Source organism: Marmota monax, unplaced genomic scaffold (assembly GCF_021218885.2).
Source record: "Marmota monax isolate L192 unplaced genomic scaffold, Marmota_monax_Labrador192_F-V1.1 WCK01_AAM20220418_F8-fsc01086, whole genome shotgun sequence".
In the NCBI taxonomy this organism is placed as follows: Eukaryota; Metazoa; Chordata; class Mammalia; order Rodentia; family Sciuridae; genus Marmota; species Marmota monax.
Genome location: NW_026693970.1, coordinates 87,602 through 100,930, shown reverse-complemented (window position 1 = coordinate 100,930; position 13,329 = coordinate 87,602). Strand labels below are relative to the sequence as shown.

The window sequence follows — 13,329 nt, the reverse complement described above, 5'->3', positions numbered from 1 at the left end:
CTGACTTTATACACCCATGGGTAGAAGTGGAATTAAAAAGTTATGTTTAGAGTCTCCCTTGAACAGCCACCGGCGGGAGTTTTTCAAAATGGGAGTGCAGAGGCACCGCCCAAGCCTCGGATGGTGTCGAGGAATTCCTTCGGTGGCTTTAGCGTCGTCGCCCGGAGCGGCGGCCTAGAAGGTAGAGCCTGATGGGCACCACGACCGGCTGGCTGCCTGGAGCTCCACCTCGAAGGGACTGTGAAAAGGGACCTGACCCGGGGAGCGCCGGCCCGGGCCTGAGAATATGGCGACTTGCATCGGCCAGAAGATCGAGGATTTTAAAGTCGGAAATCTGCTCGGTAAGGGATCATTTGCTGGTGTCTACAGAGCTGAGTCCATTCACATTGGTTTGGAAGTTGCAATCAAAATGATAGATAAAAAAGCCATGTACAAAGCTGGGATGGTACAGCGAGTCCAAAATGAGGTGAAAATACATTGTCAATTGAAACATCCCTCTATCTTGGAGCTATATAACTATTTTGAAGATAACAATTATGTGTACCTGGTATTAGAAATGTGTCATAATGGTGAAATGAACAGATACCTAAAGAATAGAATGAAACCTTTCTCAGAAAATGAAGCTCGACACTTCATGCACCAGATCATCACAGGAATGTTGTATCTTCATTCTCATGGCATATTACACCGGGACCTCACACTTTCTAACCTCTTACTTACTCGTAATATGAATATCAAGATTGCCGATTTTGGGCTGGCAACTCAATTGACAATGCCACATGAAAAGCACTATACATTATGCGGAACTCCTAATTACATTTCACCAGAAATTGCAACTCGAAGTGCACATGGACTTGAATCTGATGTTTGGTCCTTGGGCTGCTTGTTTTATACATTACTAATTGGGAGACCACCTTTTGACACTGACACAGTCAAGAACACATTAAATAAAGTTGTATTGGCAGATTATGAAATGCCAACATTTTTGTCAAGAGAGGCCAAGGATCTTATTCACCAGCTACTTCGTAGAAATCCAGCAGATCGTTTAAGTCTGTCTTCAATATTGGACCATCCTTTTATGTCCCGAAATTCTTCAACAAAAAGTAAAGATTTAGGAACTGTAGAAGACTCAATTGATAGTGGACATGCCACAATTTCTACTGCAGTTACAGCTTCTTCCAGTACCAGTGTAAGTGGTAGTTTACTTGACAGAAGACGACTCTTGATTGGCCAGCCACTTCCAAATAAAATTATTGTATTTCCAAAGCATAAAAATTCAAGTGACTTTTCTTCAGGAGATGGAAGCAGTTTTTGTACTCAGTGGGGAAATCAAGCACATGAAACCAGTAACAGTGGAAGAGGAAGAGTAATTCAAGATGCAGAAGAAAGGCCACATTCTCGATACCTCCGTAGAGCCCATTCCTCTGATAGATCTGGCACTTCTAATAGTCAATCTCGAGCAAAAACATATACAATGGAACGATGTCACTCAGCAGAAACACTTTCAAAGTCCAAAAGATCAGGAATAGAAGAAAATGAAGACTGATATCCACCCACAAACAGCAATGTCAATATTTTTCATTTCTTTAAAGAAAAGACATCTCATAGTTCTGGATCTTTTGAAAGACCTGATAACAACCAAGCACTTTCGAATCATCTTTGTCCAGGAAAAAGTCCTTTTCCATTTTCAGACCAGACACCTCAAACTGAAATTGTACAACAGTGGTTTGGAAATCTGCAAATGAATGATCCTCTTTCAGAACAAATCAAGACTAGGGGTATGGAGTCAACAGTGGGATATCAGAAACACACATTGTGAAGCATTACGTCTCCTTTGATTGCTCACAGGTTAAAACCAATCAGACAGAAAACTAAAAAGGCTGTGGTGAGCATACTTGATTCAGAGGAGGTGTGTGTGGAGCTTCTAAAGGAATATGCATCTCAAGAATATGTGAAAGAAGTACTTCAAATATCTAGTGATGGGAATATGATCACTATATATTATCCAAATGATGGAAGAGGCTTTCCTCTTGCTGATAAACCGCCCTTACCTACTGATAACATCAGTAGGTACAACTTTGACAATTTACCAGAAAAATACTGGCGAAAATATCAATATGCTTCCAGATTTGTACAGTTTGTAAGATCTAAATCTCCCAAAATCACTTATTTTACAACATACGCTAAATGTATTTTGATGGAGAATTCTCCTGATGCTGATTTTGAGGTTTGGTTTTATGATGGAGCAAAAATACACAAAACAGAAGATTTAATTCAAGTAATTGAAAAGACTGGGAAATCTTACACTTTAAAGGATGAAAATCAAATTCATAGCTTAAAAGAGGAAATAAAAATATACATGGACCATGCTAATGAGGCTCATCGTATTTGTTTAGCACTGGAATCTGTAATTTCAGGAGAGGAAAAGAAGAGTGGGAGTGCTCCCTTTTTCCCAATAATTGTGGGAAGAAAACCTGGTAATACTAGTTCACCTAAGGCCCTGTCAACACCTCCTTGTGTGGATCTAAACTACGCAATAAGAGATGCACCATCTTTGGGTAGATTGATCATGAATAGTGCTACTACTCCAACCCAGGCACCCATACTTAATCCTTCTATAGTTACAGCTGAAGGACTTGGCCATACCACTACAGCTTCAGAAACAAACGTCTCTTTGAATAATCTAAAAGATTGTCTTCCTACATCAGCACAACTTTTGAAGTCTGTTTTTATGAAAAATGTTGGTTGGGCTACACAGTTAACTAGTGGAGCTGTGTGGGTTCAGTTTAATGATGGGTCCCAGCTGGTTGTCCAGGCAGGAGTATCTTCTATCAGTTACACGTCACCAAATGGTCAAACAACTAGGTATGGAGACAATGAAAAATTACCGGAATACATCAAACAGAAATTACAGTGTCTTTCTTCCATCCTGTTGATGTTTTCTAATGAAACTCCTGGTTTTCATTGATTGAAAAGATACCTACATTTAATAAATAACTTTTTGGTTGGCTTTCAAGTAAAGTGACTTTTTATTTAATATAACTTCTTCAGAAAGCCTATTAAAGAGAATTTTAATCTGTACAGTAAAGGATGTGTGCTGAGAGAAAACTGAATGAAATTTGAGTCAACAAATAATTGGTCGCAGAGTACAATAGGATGCCTAACTTTGCTCTGAAAACATACCCTCAAGCTTACTGAGTATATTTGTATTGAATGTTTTTTTAAAAGCAAAAATATAAATGGTGTGTGGTGTATTTATGCTTTTATTGTTTCTCTACTTCCCAGACATGTTGAGAATCATGGACAAAATATGCTGTAGTTTGGAATTTTTGAACATGTAAATAATATGTATTTGTTATAAGTAACATATGTAAACATGTATAGTTGTTTTATATTTATTTTTGTAGCACCAGTGTCTGCTTAAACATTTTGGCAAATGCATTTAAAAAAAAAATAAATATAACAAGAAGTAAAAAAAAAAAAAAAGTTATGTTTAGCTGGGTGCAGTGGTGCACACCTGTAATCCCGGCAGCTCTGAAGGCTGATGTAAGTGGATTGCAAGTTCAAAGCCAGCCTCAGCAACTTAGTGATACCCTGTTTCTAAATAAAACAGAAAAAGGGCTGGGGATATAGCTCAGTGGTTAAGTGCCCTTGGGTTCAATTTCAGGTATAAAACAAAACAGAAAAAAAAACACTTTTTTTAAAATATGTGGATTGATAAAATAAAAACAACAATCATTCTTCAACTTTGAAGAGGGGAGAATCCTTGTAAAAATGCTAAACTGAGTGTTTGTGAGGGGTGAATAAGAGGGGATTTTCTGGCTTATCAGACCACAGTTCAATTCTGCTCAGAAATTCATTTTACCAATTAATTAAGAGATGCTCAGATAGTGTGAAAACAATTTACTAGAAATGGATATCAGAGAAAACAGATTTGTAGCTGTAACTCCACTCCACTTCTTTGAGGCACAAACTTCTGGTACATTTTCTCCAGGGCAAGCACTACCTAGCATTCTAGCTTTTAACAAAATGATTCCAATTCTCTTTATGATTGTGGAATTATAGAAGAAAGGAATCAATAGATCTTAAGTAATATGCCAACAGGTCATGATCAAGTATAATAAGTTCCTGTCTTCTATTTCAGTCTCAATTTATGTGTTAGGTTCTGAAAAGGTGTTAAGAAATATTTGTTTCCAAGCCAAAGGGACATGACATAAGCCCCCCCCCCCCTCCAGCTCCATCTGTTGGTGACAGACAGAGTCTTAGTTCTGTGGTAGGCTTGAAAGTTTCTTCCTTTATAGGATTCATGATAGTCTGATTGATATATTTCATTCAGGGTACCCTCCCCTTGCACCCCTTCATCTCTCCCTCTGACCCCTTTGTCTATGCCATAGTTGTGGTATATGCACTTTCAAATATACCACAACAAACCCACTATTCTATATAATTAGCATACACAAAAAATCCCCCCTTTACAGGGGATTGAACCCAGGGACACTTAACCACTGACCCACATCCCCAACCCTTTTTCATATTTTATTTAGAAACAGGGTCTCACTGAGTTGCTTAGAGCCTTGCTTTTGCTGAGGCTGGCTTTGAACTTGCAATCCTCTTGCCTCAGCCTTTAGAGCCACTAGGATTACAGGTATGCACAACCACGCCTTACTGGGAACTATATTTTTTAGGAGAGGGGTCAAGGTACTAGAGTGCATGTTACAAGAGCAGCCCCTTATTCTTCTTTTGCTGACATACTTCAGTGTGCTCTCATTTCTAGCAGCCCTTACTTGCAAGGCTTTATGGAATCAGCCAGGTTTTGACGCATCCATTACCTAAAGTCACCACCAAAAGGGAAAGGAAAAAAAAATTCCAGTGTGCTCTTTGTATTCCCAGATTCACCCTTGCTCTGTTCCATGTGTTCTCTGGCTGAAAGGCTGCCCACAGAGCAACCTGCTTTATAATCCAGAGACTGGGGAGGCTTCAAGTTGCAAGTCACATATTAACAAAGAGGATTCATCTCATCACTGCAGCCCAACAGATGCACACAAACTTCAGACTTACTGCAGATGCTATAAGTGTGCTCCCAATTTGCTTTTTTGCTATTGGTGCCTAATGGAGAGAAGAAATAATGCCACCGATATTCTAGGGTCACACTACCTAAGGATTCAAGCAGGCTGCTGGGCTCCATCTCCAATGATAAAAGGATCAGAAATGAGGAAGAGAGAAACATTCTGAGCCTGTGCTGTCTGATCTCTGCCACAAAACTTCAACCCTGCCATCAGCTGCAAACACGTATGGGCACTGGAGATCCAGTGAGATACTGTGATATTCATTTACTTGTGTGTGGGAAGGGTGGATGAAAAGCTACACATATTTGGAGTTTCAACAATAATTTTAAACAGTGGCATGACATCCTTGGAAACAGAACCCCATGCCTCTAAACTTAAATGACATGGGAAGACACTTGCTTAGAATAAATCAATTTGGATGGGCACAGCCACTCTGGAAAGCAATATGGAGATTCCTCAGAAAGCTTGGAATGCAACCACCATTTGACCCAATTAAACCACATGGTATCTCATCCAATAGTGTGCACTGTTACATGTAATAGTAAATTTGGGAAATAACCCAAATATTCACCTATAGGATATCAATCACAAAATTATGGCACATGCATATGTGGAAATTCTATGTTACCATTTAAAAACACACCCACTTGTAATCCCAGCCACTCAGGAGGTGGAGGCAGGAGTCAAGACAGTTCAAAGCCAGCATCAGAATCTTAGAGAGACCCTAAGCAACTCAGTGAGACCCTGTCTCTAAATAAAATATTAAAACAGGCTGGGGATGTGGCTCAGTGGTTAAGCACCCTGGAGTTCAATCCCCAGTACCAAAAACAGAAAGAAAGAAATGAGACTCATTTCACATATACATTCACACACAGTCACTGTCATGATAAGGAAAGACCCAAATGGAAGGATGAGATAGAAATGATAAATATATTTGTAGAAAAGCCAACACATGTACGCATACATATTTCAATACTTAGAGGAAAGTTAGGAAAAGATGTACTTCACAGGTCCCCAAAATGAAGTAGGGCTTCTGCTTTTGACTTTCTGCATTTCTGAAATATCAGATTTTCTTTGAACCAACATAAGTTGTCTCTCAGTATCTGTGTAGGTTTGGTTCCATGACCCACCTAACCCAATACCAAAATCTGTGGAAGCTCAACACTCACATAAAATGGGATAGACTTTGCATAGGACCTACCTATAACCTCCCATATAATTTTAAATCATCTCCAGACCACTTATAAAACATCCAATAGAGTGCCTACACAATACCTCACTTGTGTGCATTTAGGGTGTTATGTAGGATGTAGTCATTTCAAGTTTTGCTTTTGGAAAGTTTCTAGAATTTTTTATTTTGAAGAGTTTCTGGAATTTTTGCTTTCTAATTATTTTTAATTCTTTTTTAATCTGTGGAGGCAATTTTCGCAGAGGTCCGACATCTCTTGATCTTAAAGCAGTTTTGAGGGCAGGTAGGGTCCAAATCCGTTCCAGTTTCAAGCCCTTTGTTGGATACTCAGTATCAAGGCATCAGTAATTATTGGTTCCACGGGTATAATTAGAGGAGCAGAACAATCAGTTCTTCCCCCAAATCCCAGAAAGCATCTCCCATTGTGGGGTGCTCTCAAGAGCTCGGAAGAATGTAGAGACACTGTGAGGAGCCTTGTGCTACAGGGCAGGACCATGGTGCGTGTGGTCAAGGGCCCGGCCAAGGGCAGAGGGACCAAGCTCTGCAAGAATCGAGGCAGGGCCGCACTCCTCAGGAATCCTCATCCCAGCCCCACTGCCAGGAGTCAGGAGATTCCGGGCACGTGCAAGGCACCACCTACCTTACAGCTCCTAAGAAGCAGCTCAGGCAGCAGGCGGAGGGGCAGCGATGGCAGCCGCAACAGGCGGTGGCAGCAGCAGGCAGAACAGCAGAGGTGGCGGGAAGCGGGGCTGAGGCCACGGGAGTCGGGGCCTTGGCAGCCAGGGCAGCAGCGGGATGCCAGGCGCAGGCAAGTGGGGCGGCGGAGGCGGCGGAGGCTGAAGGCGGGGAGGAGGCAGCAGCTGCAGGTGGAGCAGCGGTGGTGTCCGCAGCAGCAGCAGCGGGCGCGGGAGCATGTGGAGGGGCGGCGGCGGCACATGAGGCTGAGGAGGCAGCATTGGCGGCAGGTGGGGCGGTAGTTCCAGTGGCGGGAGGAGAGGCAATTAATTAGCAGAAGGCGGGACCGCGGAGGTGGCGGGAAGCGGGGCCGGGGCTGAGGCTGCGGGAGGCGGGGCCTTGGCAGCCGGGGCAGCGGCGGGATGCGGAGCGCTGGCAAGTGGGGCGACTGCGGCTGAAGGTGAAGAGGAGGTAGCAGCTGCAGGTGGAGCGGCGGTGGATGCTGTAGCAGCAGCCGGGGCGGGAGCATGTGGAACGGCGGCGCGGAGACACGGGAGGCTGAGGAGGCAGCATTGGCGGCTGGCGGGGCGGTAGTTCCAGTGGCGGGAGGTGAGGCAAAGGTAGCAGCAGGCGGGGCAGCGGTGGCGGCAGGCCGGCCTGCGGCAGCGGTGGTAGCAGAACCGGAGGCGGTGACAGACTGGGCGTCTGCGGCAGCAGGCAGCGAGGTGCCACAGCGGCAGGCAGCGGGGCTTGGGCGTCAGGCGGCCTGGCGTCCGCAGCAGGAGGCGGGGCGGCGGCAGGTGGATAGGCGGCGGCCAAGGCAGGCTGGTCAGAAGCAGCCTCAGTGGCGGCAAGCTGTACAGAGGTGACTGCGGCAGCAGTCGGGTGGGAGGCAGAGGCAGCCACGGCAGGAAGGTCTGAGGCATTGGCGGCAGCGGCAGTGGCGGTGGCGGCAGGCGTGTGGGTATGTGGGGCACGGTGGCACCGCCTGGTCTGTCCTGGCTTGTCAGGGCTTGGGCGATGGTGTTCTGGTTTCTGCCACCGTGTGCCTGCAGTATGGGGGCGGAGGAGACGCCCCTGACACGTAGTTCCCACTGGGTGGATTGGTTCCCAAAGGACTTCTTCTCTGGTGGAGAGGAGGATGAGGTGGTGGCCCCGGGACCCCTAACAGCTCAAAGCGGAGGATTCTGCTCTTGGGGATGCTGCACAGCCGCAAGTCCTCCATTCAGAGGGTGAGTTGGTGGTGTTGGGTCCTTCTGTCCTCCCTTAGCTCCCCTCCAGTGTCCCAGGTGGCGGGTACCTGGAGGCCCAGAGGAGGGTGATGGTCATGCTGGCCTACACCTGCGTCACAGCGCACTTTCTCTTACACTCCCACAAGTGGGCATGGAGCCAAATGCACGAGGATCCGGAACTCTGGCAAAACTGACTGGAGACAGACTGAAACCTCCCATGGGGACACAGGCCCTGGGGAAACACACTCTCCAGATCTCACTAGGAGAACTTGTGGGATTCCATCTCCTGTCCTGGCTTGCTTCAGGTGACCTGAGTTTGCAGGGATTCCCAGCCAAGCCCCAGGGAGCAGGGTCCAAAAGGGTTTTGAGTAAGGCACCAGGCATTTAAATACTACTCCAGAGGATCTTGGCTCCAACACTTTTGGGAATTGGGTACTGTCACTCCACCTACTTAAATCCTAGTGACCTAGTGAGTGTAGTTACTGGTGGTATTCGCCTTGTAGATGTGTAGTTAGAAACATCTTTGAAAACTTTGAAAATGTTTTGCAGATACACATTTGTCCATTTGTTTTCACTTTGGGTCTGTCAGAAACGAATGGAGGACTATATACTGTTTGGTAAAGGGGAAAATAAAGGCAAAGTTGACTTCGTTCATCCTCATTACACACAAAACAAACTTCTAAACTATTATTATGCACACCTAGTATTTCCCCCTTTCCACTTTGTTGAAAAAGTCTATGCAAAAAAAAGTCTGTGTAATATTTCAAAGTTGTGATGTTTTTAAAAAGTATCCTCTTGAATTTGCTTTATTACTGTGTTTTATTTACTTTTCTTCTCACCTCTACAAAGACTTGGGTGTACTTATGATAGGTTTTCAGCAAACTGATTTTAGCTCCTCCCATTTGTTACAAAACCTTGGAAATAATTTTCTTTTCTACAGTGTAACGGTGAGGCAAATTAATTTTATGTTATGGTTGTATGGATTGTGAATATTGTGATTCTTATTATTTGCATTTACCATTTCTTTTCTCAAGAGTGTTGCCTATCTAACCTATCAGCTCCCACAAGTCCCCCTCATGTTTTGGACATTTTCTGTATAATTACATTCCTTGTTTATTTTTTCCACAAGAGTGCAAACTTAATGAGGGAAGATTTCATGTTTATTATTCCTCAGAGCCTGGGGTAGGCATTGGAGTAATTTTTGAATGACCAAAACTTCAAAAATTTTGAAAATTTTGCTACAAAAGTTTCATGATATTAAATTAGAGTTTTGCAAGTATAAATCCCCAATAAAAGCAAACAAACAAAACCAAAAAAACAACCCCCATAAAACAACAACAACAATGTGGGTACAATAGAGTGCTAATGCTAGTACTGAGTATGTTGCAGAGAAAATAGCATAAAACGTTTCAGCTTTAAAATAGATTGAATGGAAAATGATTTAGTGTTTTCCTTAGCTATAAGTAAAAAGAAAGATGGTACCAATGCATTTATAAACATTCAGTTTTTACCTTAGTTTGTTTGTTTGTTTATGCCAAAAGATCAAGTTTTCTAATGTTAATCCAGGATGGAGTTTTAAATTTAAATTCTGAAGTTGACAAGACATAACATTTTATTTTTCTCCTAGCAGGCAGTGTTTTATAAGATGTCACCCATTCTATTTGGAGAGCACCAACAAGATTTATAAACATGACATTTCCAATAGCTACTTTGTGAATTTCCAGGTTTGGGATTTTCCTGGGCCGATGGACTTTTTTGACCCAACCTTTGACAGCAAGATTATATTCAGGGGAACAAGAGCATTTATATATGTTATTGATGCACAGGTAGTTAGAAATAATTATGTTTACTTCTCTTCCCTGGTGGCAAAAATATGTAGAAACAATGGAAAATTGTTCGTCTTATTGTCATTTGTTTGCAGTTCATTTCTCTACCAGCAGATTCCATAACAGTATTCGATGCAATTGCAGAGGTGCTTTTGGAACAGGCATGTCATTGCAATTTGAAAGAATCAGTTGGTTAGGAGATTTAGTTTACATCCTGAGCCCTAGTTAATGAGCACTTAGCATTAGCTTTCCAGTAAATTTTGCTACACATTACTATTAGCTATTATAGTAGTACTACAACTTATCAAAAAGATCCTGTCAGTGCCCATAACATAAGATGGACTATGAGAAAGAACTGAGTCATATACTAGAGTGATTATTTTTCTTGAGTGTCCAAATTGAATTTAGTCCAACAAGCATTTATTGAGGGCCTACTGTGTGCCAAGTAGTCAGATGAATGGTACATGACCCTATTACTAAGAATCTTACTTTTCATAGCTGATACATTATTTAGGAATGCATTCTGAGTAATAGACCATATATTGGGAACTTTCACATACATGATCTAATTTAATCTTCACAACATTGTGAAGTTAATATTGTAATTCCTGTTTTATAGATAAGTAAACAGAAATCAGAGTTGAAGCAACTTGTTTAAATTCACACATCTAATAAATGGCAGAGCTAGGATTGCTTTAAAAAATATTTGGAAGAATTGTTCATTTCCCCTTTCCTTTATATTATCAGTATTAAAATTTGAGGCATTAATTTGAGATTTTAATTTTTTATCTTAAGAAGTGGAATAACTAACTATTAGTATATTTGAATGTTAGGATATTTCTGAATAAATAGTGTAATGTATTTTCTGTGGTTGGGGAAAGAGTTAGTTTGACACTTTCTTAACTCATTCCTTGCCTTTTGTAAGATTCTTTTCATAAAAAATTTTTCTGACTTACAGGATAACTACAGGGAGGCCTCAACAAGACTTCACATTACTGTTTCTAAAGTCTACAGAGTTGGGACTGGGGTTGTGGCTCAGAGGTAGAATGCTCACCTAGCACGTGTGAGGCCCTGGGTTTGATACTCAGCACCATATAAAAATTAATATTTTTTTTAAAAAGGTACTGTGTACAACTAAAATAAATAGTTTTTTAAAAAAAATAAAGCCTACAAAATTAAGCCAGACATGCATTTTGAGGGATTTATTCCCAAAGTTGTTGGTCTGTCTGATTCTCACAAAATAGAAACAAAGAGGGACACTCATCAGAGGGCCAGTGATGACCTTGCAGATGCTGGGCTAGAAAAAAATCCATGTTAGGTAAAAATATGTATATTTGAAATGAGATCCCTCCCTTAAAAAAACAACATGTGTGTTCGATATGAGAGCCCTGAAGATATATTCCCATCTCTGTCATTACAACCTCATACCTTTCTGTTACTGATAGGACCATTCCTAGTTCTGAAATATTACGGTCTCTTCTTTGTTGAATTCCAAGCTATCTTGTAAGCCTGGTGAAATTGAGAAGTTATTTTCCTATCTTTTCATATTTTCCTGGTGATTGAATTCATGTGACATGTATCCATTGGTGCTTTTGCCCGACCCCCAATGTCCAGTTGCCTTAGGCAAATAATCTCTTGTTATATTTGTTGTTAAAGTCTAGCTTGAATTTCCATACTATCTTTATTAGTAGCAAGGGTCTTTTATAAATGTGGAACACTTTCAAGTCTGGACTGATTCTAATGCATCTTAGTTTTTAAAACACTTTACTTTTATGAAACTCTATCCTTTGTGTTAGGTGGATTTATTCTATAAGTTTGCACACTTTTTCTATGAAATAGTTGAAAGTATTTCTTATTTATAATTATTTAATTAAGAAACTACTGTTAAAGATCACCTGCTAATTAAGATTAATGATTTTGAATTTGTTTTCTATAAGCATATAAGGAATAACTTTGCCCATCTTATTTTTTGTGATATTGGTACAAATGAGCATTTAAAAATACCAAGAAAATGTTCTCTTAATGATAGTAACAGATTACAGGAGAAGTAGAGGAGCAACACAATTTAGTAATTACCTTGTCCTGAGTCTATTATGGTGACTTCCCTATAAACTCAATAATGTTCTCTGGGCCTCATGGTCCAAGAGCTTTTAGTAACTCCCCTAGCAAACCATGCAAAAAGTCTCATTGACTTCTAGTTTGTCTGGATTAAATTTTTAAATCATTTATAGGAAATTAGTGCTTAAAAAATAAAATTCAGTGCTGAGGTTGTGGAGCAGTGGTAAAGCTCTTGCCTCACACATATGAGGCACTGGGTTCCATCCTAAGAACCACATATAAATAAATAAATAAAGGTATTTTGTCCATTTACAACTAAAACATTCTAAAGAATAAATTCAAACAATCTTCCCCTAAAAAGTATCCTCCTTTCTTCTCCCACTGTAATCTGTTTTGTTGTTGTTGTTGTTTGTTTTGGGGAGTTTTTTTTTTTTTTTGGTATGGGGAAGTTATGAGGCTGAGCCTCATCTGCAGCCCAGTTTCGCATATTTAATTTGGAGAGAGGAGCTACCTGAGCTTCTTAGAACCTCAATAAGTTGCTGAGCTGGCTTTTAACTCTTGCTCTTCCTGCATTAGCATCCTGAGCCATTGGGATTATAGGTGTATGCCACCACAACCAGCCACCAAATGTAATCTTAGCTTTATATTTTTGTGTTCTTATTTTGAAGATTCAGTTTAAGAAAAAAAAAAGGATCGTTTCTTCCATCCCAGTAAATTTAATATGTATCTGTTATATTTTCCAAACATTAATTTGAAAGGATTCAGTGTTCAGTGTTTTCTTGGGCTTTTGTGTTATGCTAGATGATGACATCAAACTGTAAATCTTTTGTGTTTTACTGATTACACACATAAGAACTTTCTGGTAGCATGATCACTCAAATCAGAGATAGATTATAATTATGTATAGCTTGAGTTTGGATAAATTTTTGTTAAATTTTTGGTGATATCTTAGAAAATGATTCACTTAATCAAAGAGGAATAAGAAAAACATTTAACATATGCAATTATGTCAGTAAAATAGAGATATAATTCAACTTTTATTCTTTGATAATAGAAGTGTTTCTGAAACAAGTACTATTTTTGTTTTGGTATTGTGTTGTACGGCCTTATATGTTATTTAATAATTTATCATTTTTGATTTTTTGCTAACTTTGATTCTTAAAAGATACTGAACACTTTCCCAATTTTTTTTCAAGAATTCAGGTATTGGAAAATCTTTTCTCTTTGATGTTGTCACCAATATGTACATTGCAACAGACAGTCCCTCCATGTATATGTGGTCT

At 40.6% G+C, this 13,329-nt stretch overlaps 2 pseudogenes; both read left to right on the top strand.

Moving 5' to 3' along the window:
- Positions 1 to 137: 137 nt before the first annotated feature.
- Positions 138 to 3,002, top strand: LOC124106404 (serine/threonine-protein kinase PLK4-like; annotated as a pseudogene).
- Positions 3,003 to 7,950: 4,948 nt separating this feature from the next.
- On the top strand, positions 7,951 to 11,306 carry LOC124106403 (ras-related GTP-binding protein C-like; annotated as a pseudogene).
- The last annotated feature ends 2,023 nt before the right edge of the window (positions 11,307 to 13,329 follow it).